The 11589-nt window shown below is 43.1% G+C and overlaps 1 protein-coding gene across 1 annotated transcript in view; it reads right to left on the bottom strand.

The window, feature by feature from the left end:
- Positions 1-2458: 2458 nt before the first annotated feature.
- SLC44A2 (solute carrier family 44 member 2) overlaps positions 2459-11589 on the bottom strand; it is a gene marked incomplete in the record, with an annotated part of 993595 nt that continues 984464 nt past the window's right edge. Inside the window, 1 exon segment of the mRNA XM_044084762.1 lies at positions 2459-2574.

Raw genomic sequence — 11589 nt, 5'->3', positions numbered from 1 at the left:
CAAACAGATGCCATATGCTGCTCGGTTAAATCAACTCCAGCTCTACTCCGTTGCATACCGCCTACTTCGAGGCGATCTATGCCTGACATACAAAGCTATGTCAAATCCAGAATTAATGGACATGCTCCACCTCAGTAAATCTAAATCCCTTAGAGCCACACGCTTGAGGGACTTGAACCTCAGCACAGAAATAAATAGAACTTGCTGGAGGGACAGGTTCATAACCCAGAGGCTCCCTTTGCTCTGGAATAGAATTCCAGTTCATGTGAGGCAGAGCACCTCACTGAATCTCTTCAAGAAGAATCTCGATAAGTGGATGGGGGATCGTAGGTTTGTCCCAGGGATTACTCCCGTGTCACTATTAGACAGAGGCACAGTAAACTAAACCTTCAAAAGGGCACAGTATACTCAAATCAAGGGGTGGCGTAAGCCATACAGAATCGGGCTAGGCTTATAATTGCCCCAGGGCAGATAGCCTAGTATGAACCTATGAATCTAATACATCGTCCACAATGTCTAGCACAGGTGGAATAGCTAGGGGTCTCTGCTGGGGAAGAAGCAGAAAATCTCTGAGCCTTTTCTTAGATTCAGAATAATCTTGGCTCTCCCAGAGGAAATGTTCTCTCATGGTGTGTAAGGTTTCCCCAAAAGAATAATCCTCAGGAGGAGAGGCTGAAGGAATGGATTCTTCAGCATCAGAATCCTCATAGGGGAGCATGGAGTAATCTTGTTCAGAAGAGGAATCAGAAGAACTGGAAACCTGATCAGAAGAATCATAGTCTGTCTCTTGCCTAGGCCTCTTATCAGGAGGGGGATGGGTACCCCTTATCAGGAGGGGGATGGGTACCCCTGATTAAAGTAATTAGGTCTTCGGCCATTTTGAGCATTTGTTTATTAGGCATGGTGGCCTGAGTAGGAAAATGCTGTACTTGTTTCTTTGTCTTTAATGAAGCTTTAGTCTTTGAAGTTGAGGATGGCTTAATGTATAGCTGTGTAGGTCTGAAAACACCCTCATAAGCAGATGCTTGCTCAGCGGCTCCGGACCCATCTGAGGGATTGATTTCCGAGGTTCCAATACCTTGAGTATCCAGAGGCCCGATCAGCTCCACGTGGGAGTCAGAAGCGGCCTGTGGATCTGAGGTAGCGGGCGCCAGGGGCTGCGAAAGCGCCTCACTGAGAACCGGCGACTGGCCTAGAAGAGGCTTAGTCGTCGGTTTTGGACCTCAGATGCCTATCCTTTTCCTTGTGTTTTTTGTAAACTGTGGTCATCGGCTGATCCGACGGCATTATATAGTTAAATCGTTGGCCAAAGTAATGGAAAGCAAAATCAAACCGATGCTTGATAGTGCGTTGGTTAAATCTAGCACAAAACCGACAACTAGCAACGTTGTGATCAGGGCCTAGGCAAGGAATACAGTAAGAGTGAAAATCCTTATGAGGTATTTGCTTTCCACGAGAAATAAATTGTTAACTTTTTCTGACATCGGTCTGGAGCAAGAAAAAAGTTTCCCCAACGGGGTACTTAGCTTTAATGAAGACTTCGGATCTGAAATTCTGATCTGAAAATCTCAGGAGTCGGCCAACCGGCACTTGCGAACTGCTTATGCTTCGGGCACCATGCGGCAAGAAAGACTGAAGAAAATGGAGTCGGCTGCTTCTTTTATACCCCTGGCACACTGACGTCAGGGAAGAGGCGACAGCAACCGACACCGGACCTAGATTTTGGAATCGGGCCGTCTACGAGTAGCCTGCCAGCAGGATAACCCAACAGTAATGACTGCAACAGTGAAACACGATGAACATCAAGTCACTTCACCAGACAGTGCTCCTGGGCTGAATCTGAAATAGATCCATGTGGATCAGAGCTCTACTCCAGTTTATAAATACAAATAAAGTACTGTTAAAAGAATACTCACAGTCCCGAGTAAATATGGATTCTAGGTAGTGCTGAACCCTAAATAAGTACAACTGCAACGTACATTGTACAGAATGAAAAACTCCAAAATAGATTTTTTTTGTTCATTAAAACATTTTACTAACTACATTAAATGTAACAGCAAGTGACAAACATTTGCTGCAAAATTCATTGGCAGTGCATCAGATCTCAGAATTACAAAACCGTTTTATTACAGAAAAAAAATGTAAAAGATTACCCAAGTATTATATACAGACCATATGGGATTATTGCAACTTAGTGTTTATAACAGCTGCCCCCCTTATTTTATACAAAAGATAAGATAAATGAATCATCATTATCAGATGCCTGAAGACAATGAACAAAAAAAAAGAACCTGAAAAATCTCACTGTAATGAACATAGAAAAAATACAAATGCAATGTTTACATAAAAGTGAAATACTGTACTTGGAAAAAATGTACAAAAAATGTATTTATATATCTGAACACGTGCAAGTTATTTGATTTTCCAGGCCATCTGCGATATAAAGCTCTTCATGTTTCCTTTGTTATTCTGCTTGTGGTTTGTCTGTGTTCTTTTTGTTCAGAACTTTTTGCAACTCGAGAGACATGAGGTAGGGTCTCTCAGCTGAACCGTCATTGCGCTCCAAATCTTCCACTGCCAGAGGAAAGAAATACCATTATTTATGTCTGTATGTTAAACCACAAAATAATCAGGCATATGGTTGGCTAGTTACTGGAACATCTTGCCTGATTAATTTGTCAGTTTAAGCCTTCTACAATTACACCTCATAACAGACACTGAAGTGACCTGCTTGATGCATATGAAGATAACGTACATGCTGTTAACTATATACAGCAACCCTCCTTGATGAGTCCTGTGAATGCTTTCACCCGTTCAACCAATTTCAATTGCGCATTTTTCTCAGCATCTCACACATTCAGTGGCAGTACAGGCTGTCATATCAAGTTCCAGTTACTCAACCTCCTGAGTACACCAGTTTTTCCCAACCACTACCGAGCAGACATATTAAATTCAAGACCTAACAATGAAAGTATGGCACCGCACTACCAATGCTTGTCCAATTTATGAAAATAAAACTAAGGCTGGAATAATTCATGTGGAGGAAGACGGCGGCAGGACAGAGGTGTAGCTGGCTCAGTGTCCACAAGCTGGCACCCCACTCCAGGAAGCTCTTCAGCTGAAGAGCATAAAACCCTTCCGTGTAACAGCCCAAACACTACATTTTACAGATAGGATTATTACAGTTATATCCACCTGCCATCTCGGATAACTCTTCCACTGAACAGCAAAAACAGTTCAATGCAACAACCCGATCGCTGCACTGTAGCAATCAGGTTATTACAGCTGCACCCATGCCCCACAACTAGCTCTTCCACTGAACAGCAAAAGAAAAACAAAATACACACACACACACACACACACACACACACACACACACACACACACACACACACACACACACACACACAGAAAAAAAAAAACAGGATGATAGATGGCTGAATCTGCCCTCCCAACACTTAGAACCTGGGACGATTGCCCGTCTCGCTCTGCCCTAGCTATGCTTCTGCAACAGGATACCTGTGACCATCAAAGTGTCTTCCTTAGATCAAATGACACAGTAGGAAGGCACCTGTTGCAGCTAACACATTATTATAGGTTATAGGGACACTTGCTCACTAGATCATACATTTGTTGAAGCAACTGCATGACAGATCAAGGATCAGGGCTCAGAAACAAAAATCCTGCAGTTCATCGTGGTATTTTCCAATGTGGTTAGCCCCTGATCACAAAAGATGATATAGCTGGAACATCACTTGCAAAGGGTTTGACAACTAAGAGTTCAATCCTCAATGAAAGAAAGCAGACGAACAGTGGTCTTTCTAAGAATGCACCCACTTCACGTACAACCTGAGATGGTGGTGCACATCTCATCTCTGCACTAGTAGAGAAAACATGAGCAGACTGCATTAAAGGTAAATTAAGAAACCAATGTTGTGATGAAATGGGACTTAGTTCACACGTTGCTACTAAGTAAATGACCACTAGGGCCCTTACAAGCCTAACTATGCACCCTAAATCTATTTGGATCTCAAGTTATCATGGGTGTCTACATGGGAGGGTACGCTCATAGGGAAGTAACTATGGGATTTGTATTGGGTGTTAGGATAACACTTTTCTTACTGACAGCCTCTGGCCATAAGGGACATGGACGGCAAACTAGGGAGGTAAATTTATGATTTCCCATCCATTTGTTAAGGTTTCATTTTAACAAGGTCAGGGATGAACTCTGTTTTACATGGATGGGGAGCCTATTCCATTGTGCAGGAATTCTTTGGCACACACATCTCTCTCCAGCACATTCTGTTTAAGTCACAAGTGAAGTTTAGATCCTTGGATCTAGTGGTTCTGGAGCAGTTTGTTTTGCGCATGTGCAACAGATACATCAAGGTGGTGCCTGAGGAAACCCTGTAAGCTAAGAAAAGATCCCCTCTCAGCAGCCTGTGGGAGACTGAATACAGAGACTAAACCTTTCAGTGATCAGTGTAGGACAGGGTATTCATGCCCTGAATTCTCCTAATGAGAAACCTTTGTGGGTGTTCCAACTGTTCTGTGTGTCTGGTTAGGTACATGCCAAAGAGGACACTGTACTCAATAAGTCTGATAAGGGCCAAATAGAATGGTACTACAACTTCCTTGGACCTGAATGCCATACCCTTACCTATAAGTTGGGCGACACAGGATGTTTTTCTTACCATCTTAGCTAGATGTTGGTCAAAGGCAACATTGCTATCTACATATGTTCCCAGATCCTTATTACTGGGTCAATTCTTGGGGTGTTTTATCAATGGATTATTCATCCTGGGTTGGCAGTTTTCCAATGGGTATTATAATGCTTTATTTGGCACTGAGGTCATGGCTATGGTAATAGTCATCTGTCTGCGTTGTCATCTTGCAAGATGTTTGTGTCTTTGGGGAATCTAGAACAGTTCCCGATTTAGTCATCTGCAAACTTGATGAGCCAGAGGCCTTGAACATTAGCCCTGACTTCTGAGAAAAAGATGCCAAACAGGAGCATGCCCAGCTCGGAGCCCTGGGGTACTCCACTGGTGACTTGTCTCTTGGTGAAGGTGGCTTCACTGACCCCGATTTCTTGGGTCCTGTCTCTGAGACAGTGGAATTATGTAGGGAGTTATGCCTAGCTTAGAGCTTGTCAACAATGCCAGAGTCTGGTACTGTATCCAATGCCTTGGCCAGGTCAAGATAAGCAGTATGCACTGTTTTACCCTCGTCTATTGCCTTGGTGACCCACTCAAAGAAGTCTACCAGGTTAAAGAGGCACGACTTTCCCAGCACAAAGCCAAACTGTGATGAGTTCAGTGTTGTAGGCTGCCAATGTATTTAACATTTCCATGATAATTTGTTCTACGGCTTTGCATGTTAGGCTTGTTAGACAGCTAGGTCCATAGTTCCTTCGGTTAGTTGACGATTCACCCTTGTAGAAGGAATGGACTGTTCCAGTCCTCCATTCACTTGGAATGTAGCCTATTTTGAGGATGTAGTTGAAGAGGGCCCTCCCTTGTTGGTGAGTGCCAGATGCAGTATGTTTAATCCTGTGGTTGAAAGATGCACTATCTGTTCCAGGATGTTTGTGTTAGTAAAGTCCAGGAAGCTTTGTGCCTGTGAGTCTGAAGAAATGTAAGTTTCTCAATGTATACAAGAGTAAAGTCACCCATGAATAGGGTGTTTGGTTTGACAGTGAGTGCCTCTAGTAGGTTTAGATAAGAATATATTTATTTTATTTATTTGTCTTTGTTTACCACGAAAGTCCAACTGGGTAATACTTATTTTCACTGGAGGCCCTGGGAGAAAAGCTCCATTTGCTTAAATTGCATTATACTACGTTCTAGTTAAGCACAAAGTCGTTACATTTCTATTTACTTTTATACACAAACAGTAGTTACATTTATAAATTCTAAGCTTTTACAGAGGTGGAAGTTACTAAACAGAAAGTCCATGTGAAACTTAGTGGATTGTACAGGCAGCAGTTATGTATAAAAATTGTTTTAGCATTTCAGTAACATGTTGAGAGTATTCTGTTTAAGGAGAGTATCTGGAGAGTTGTGAGATTCTAGGGATATAGATGGTGACCTGTAGCTAGCCATGACATGGTGAGGGACTTTATCTATGGTGACTTGCACATGGATAAGCTCCATGGTATCATCCTGTTTAATCAACCTGGAGGTATGTTTCTTGCTAATGTAGATTAAGACACCTCCACCTTTGCCCCAGCCTGTGCTGTTGTTGGGCTAAATGTGTGGAAGGCACTGTAGCCTTGCAGTGCTGGAGTACTTTCTATGAGTTTAAACTAAGTCTTGGTCATGGCACAGATGTCTACATTCACCAGGATGAGGAGAGCTTGAAGGGTGTGGAGTTTTTTGTTTAGGCTCCTAGCATTGAGCAGTAACACCTTAAGGTTGCTTGGAGACTTTTGCAGTATGTTGGCAGTTGTCTTTTTGGCATTGCCTAATAAAAAAAGTCTCTAAGGGGGGTAAAAAAATTTTTTTTGCCAATATCCAAAAACCTAGGGGGATAGCTACAGCCCATTCTTGTCAAAGCAATGTGGTCTGCTGACAGATACTGGATCCACCTGGAGTGACACCGGAAAGTAAGCCAATTATTAAAATCTATCACTTTACATTCATACTGTGGCATCATCCTTAAGAAAGGTAGAATGCTGCTCAGTGCAAGGCTTGTACCTGTTTGTGATACATATTCCAAGAGTTCCTTTATGTTTTTTTCATGTAGTCTAGTGAGGTACATCTTCAGTCATTTCTACTCACGTGGACTACAATCATTAGTACCTGCAGTGCAATGACCTGAGTGCATGCATAATATTACACATCCTGGCTTCAGAAAGGCAATTACCATTATCTTTTCCTTGTCGACCTGGTGAGTGGGGTAAGTGTCACCCACTAAAGGATACCAAATCACATAGCCTGAATCTTAGAGATTCTGTGAAAGAGAAATTATGGCCCTCAGAGAAAAAGTCTCGGTGGGGCTCTTCAAGGGAAGACAAAGACATAGTACACCTCGGGAAATGCTTGTCCAGCTGGTCCTTGGCCACAGTCCTTCCCAACAGAAGGTCAAGATGAGCAGAATAGAGCACACATGTACTCTGGCTGTGGAATAACTTGGACATGTGCCTGATGTACATCGGACTTGCAAGTTAAATCACTGGGAAGTGCAGGATACCTCTCCTCCCAGACAGAGGAATTTTCACTTGGGAGCATAAAGTCTGATGATTACAAAACTTCCTGGTAGCCTCAAATCACTTCTGATAGCCCTACCAGAACACCTGGTGGTAACAAAGGGTCTACATCAGGAGACACGCACTGAAGTGAATCCAAGTGGAATGCTAGCCTTTGGAGCATTCATGGGCAGAAATGGGGCACTTTCTTGCACCATTAGAGTTCTAAAAGCAGACCCTTTGTAATTAGCAGGCATCAAATATCTACTTAATGTCTATGCCTTCGGCCTCCAACACCCTGCAATTCCAGTGCAGGCCTTTGTTAGTATTTTGTCAGCTACAGGACACTTTTGGATCTACAGCATGGTATGGGAGGTAGGGAAGTTTCAGGACACAGATCTGAACTTTGTGAGTGGCAGAAAACAACTGGTGGGCTCTAGGGCTAGATATGCTTATGTAGCTGGCATAGGACATCACTGCATGAATTTTCACGGAGTGCACTCATGTCCTAATCATGACAGCTACTCAAAAGAATACCACATCCTGAGTGGTGGAGAGGATGAATCCTGTTGTAAGACTTAGCAAGAAGCTTCCCAGTGCTAGCTCTATATATGTGTACACACACACACATACACAAAATCACACGTGAAATGGCTATACTAATTTGGTCGACTAGTATTCAAGACACTTAACAGGGATTTGCCCCCCTCCCCAATGTTGTGCGACCCTGGAGTTGATGTATAGCTACAGGGGTGTGGGGGGGGCAAAGCCCCCCACCTATTTCCATTTAAAACATGAAAATACAACAAAAACTATACATTTTATACAAAAATAGGTGGGGGCAGTGCCCCCCCCACACCCCCTAACTATATATATCAACTCCAGGGTCGCACAACATTAGGGAGGGGAGCAAATCCCAGGCTTTTGCCTTGAATACTGGTTGTCGACCAAATGAGCTGTCGATCTTATGAAGTAGACCCATATATATATATATATATATATATATATATATATATATATATATATATATATAGATATAGATATATATATATAGATATAGATATATATACGTACACACACACATACACATTTTATAAAAACAATACAATGTTATACATAAAAACAGAGTCAAAACCAAAGAGCCCCCACAGCATGGAACGTTTGAGTTAGAAAGATTGGGTAGATTATAAGTAATGTATAATGTTTACAACTGGGAGAGTGTAAATATGGTTTGTGATGTAAAATGGCTGTGACTAAGATTGTGTCGCTGTGGTTTGTTTTCATTTATATAAATGTAAGATTGCCTGCCTGACTGTTTATTAAAGATGTTTTTTGTTTGAAAAACAAAACAAAAAAAAACAAAGAGCCTACAATAATTCTTTCACTCTCGCCCAGAACTGAACCCTGTCCTACAATGACCACCTGGTGCTGGTTTAACTACTCCATCTACTACTTGACAATGCCCATCTACTACAGGTCTGTGGACTCTGTCTTGTACCACTTGGCACATTTTGTGCAGTTCAGTGAATTCCATCAGCCATCTACCCACCATATGCATCTAATGCAGACCAGTGAACTCTAGACCTGTCCTGCACTATGCCTACATCAGATCAATGAACTGTGAGCCTGGGTCCTGTCCCATCTTACATGTGCAGTTCATGTCCGTTCTCTGTCCAGTATTGTCCCACTTTATATTATATATATTCTCCATTGTAGGTCAGAAGAATTCTATCAGCAACCAAACCCCCCTCCCCTGCACACTTAGTGCAAGCTGGCAAAATGCCAACCTTGTCCCATACTACACATTTAATTTATCTTTTGTTGATCAGATTAGTCCCCATTAGACTAGTAGCCTCTCTTCAGGGGAGGCCAGAGATGATACTTATACTACTATGGGAAATTAGGCAGGGCACCGGAGAGCTTCTATTCTTTTTGACAGATGTGGGATCTTTTACATCCACCCGAACTACCACCAATTCTAGTAGATGGGCCCCAGTTCACATCTCATCCAAAGGATGGCACACTCAGCAATGCAGCATTGCCTCCTGCCCCCTTCTAGGTTATGACTGGCCATGAAAAATGGAGATTAGGGCTTCATAAGGAAAAAAGTACAGTTTTGTACCTACCATAAATGTAGATGTTCGAGTGCTAATACAGCTGCAGTCATAACAGACTTAACAGACATAACATAACAGACGTCAGGCGGGTCCTCAATCAGCCAAATTCCAAAGTCTAGGTCCGGCGTCGGTTGTCGTCGCTTCTTCCCTGACGTCAGTGGGACAGGGGTATAAAAGAACCAGCAGACGCCATTTTCTTCAGTTTTTCTTGCCCCAGATGTCAGGTGCCCCCAGAAGGAAGGCAATACATAAATTTGTGTAATAAAGCAATGCAATATAATCAAAATACAGTAGTTGCAAGCAAATACACCATAAAAGAATACCCCAATCATGTTGTATGAGGAGGTGTTAGCCAATAGGCCTGTCCCAAGAGGGGATGGAGGGAGGGAAACCTGGACTGCAGCTGTATTCGCACTCTAGCATCTACATTTATGGTAGGTACAAAACTGTACTATGTTCATCGTGCATACAGCTGCAGTCATAACAGATGGGTAGAATCCCAAAGCTAAGAAAGGGGTGGTAGGCACTAGGTGGAACAAGGAGGAGCCAGGATGCCCTGCAAGACTGCAGTGGCAAAGCCTGCTCTAGTTTTGGAGTATAATGGTAGGTGGTAGTGCTTGGAGAAGGTATGCACAGAACTCCAAGTGGCTGCTTCCAAAATATCTTTTGTAGGAACTCCTCTGAGGAAAGCTGCAGAGGTAGCTGTGGCCCTTGTGGAGTGAGATCTGATGCCTGCAGGTACAGTTTTACCATGAAAAGAGTAACAAAAGCGTATGCAGTGGGCTATCCATTTTGAGATTGTCTGTTTGGAAATTGGCTTCCCTTGAGCTCCTATAGCATAGGACACAAAGAGCTGTTCTGATTTTCTGAAGGGCTTTGTTCTGTCCAAATAACGCAGCTGTCTGTGGATGTCCAAGGAATGTAGTAGTCTCTCCCCTTTGTTTTGAGGAATAGGGTAAAAGGTAGGTAAGTGTATAGCCTGATTCAAAGCTACCCTGGATACCACCTTTGGCATAAAGGACGGGTTGGTTCGTAAGGAAACTCTGTCCTGATGGAAGATGATAAAAGGCTGTACAGCCATGAGGGCTTGTAGTTCCGATACCCTACGAGCTGAGGTGATAGCCAGAAGGAAAGCTGTTTTCCAGGACAAATATTGCAAATCTGTTGAGGCAGCTGGCTCAAAAGGAGGCAAGGTCAGCTTTTCTAGAATGAAATTGAGATCCCATGCAGGTATTGGTTGTTTCCTTGGGGGCTTTATATTCTTAGCCCCTCTGAGGAACTGTCTTAAGAGGGGGTGAGAGAATAAAGGTGGATCAGTGTTGTATTCTGCAGAAATGGCTGAGGCATGGATTTTGATGGAGGAGAAAGAAAGTCCACTGCTTAGCAGCTCAGCTAGATACTGTAATATTTGAGGTAAATTCAGTTTTCCAGGATTCTGGCCCTTTTTCTCATTCCAGGCACAAAACCGTTTCCATTTTGCGGAGTAAGCTTTTCTAGTAGACGGCCTTCTGGCCTCCAAAATGACATCCTGCACCTCCTTGGAGAGTAGGGTCTGTTGTGATGTTAAGGAATCTTCCATGCGGTCAGATTGAGTGTTTTCAGCTGACTGTGAAGAGTTTTGAAGCTGTGCTGAGTCAGAAGAAGAGGCATTAGAGGTAGGGTCCATGGAGGGGAATGAGTCAGGCTCCTCAGGAGTGGGTACCAGTGCTGTCTTGGCCAGTCTGGAGCAATGAGAATCATCTTTGGTCTGTCTGCTCTGGTTTTTAATAGAACTTTGGGCAGCAGAGGAAGAGGTGGAAAGGCATAAACTGTCATTGTTGTCCAACTGAAAGAGAGAGCGTCCACTCTCCAGGCCTGTGGATGAAAAGTCCTTGAGTAGAATTTTGTCAATTGGTGATTTTTGTGGGAGGCAAAGAGATCTATGTCTGGCCTTCCCCATGCTTGAATTATCTCTGCAAAAACTAGAGGATGCAACTTCCATTCCTGTGGATCTGTCATTTCTGCTTAGGTTGTCTGCCAGCGTGTTTTCCTTGCCTGGCAAGTACGGTGCTTGAAGTTCGATTTGTTATTCCAGAGCCATGTTCCAAAGTGACATGGCCAGCCTGCATAGGGGGTATGAATGGGTTCCTCCCTGTTTGTTTATGTACCACATTACTGTGGTGTTGTCTGTCCTTATCAATAGTTGACCTGGATGCAGAAGGTCTTTGAAAGCTATAATAGCATTTACTACTGCTAGCATTTCCTTTTGATTGATGTGAAGGTGCTTTTCTTTTTGGGACCATT

Source organism: Protopterus annectens, chromosome 9.part0 (genome assembly GCF_019279795.1).
Source record: "Protopterus annectens isolate FY-2018-M chromosome 9.part0, PAN1.0, whole genome shotgun sequence".
In the NCBI taxonomy this organism is placed as follows: domain Eukaryota; kingdom Metazoa; phylum Chordata; order Ceratodontiformes; family Protopteridae; genus Protopterus; species Protopterus annectens.
The sequence above is the reverse complement of the archived record's forward strand: the minus strand, read 5'-3'. Positions and strand labels throughout refer to the sequence as shown.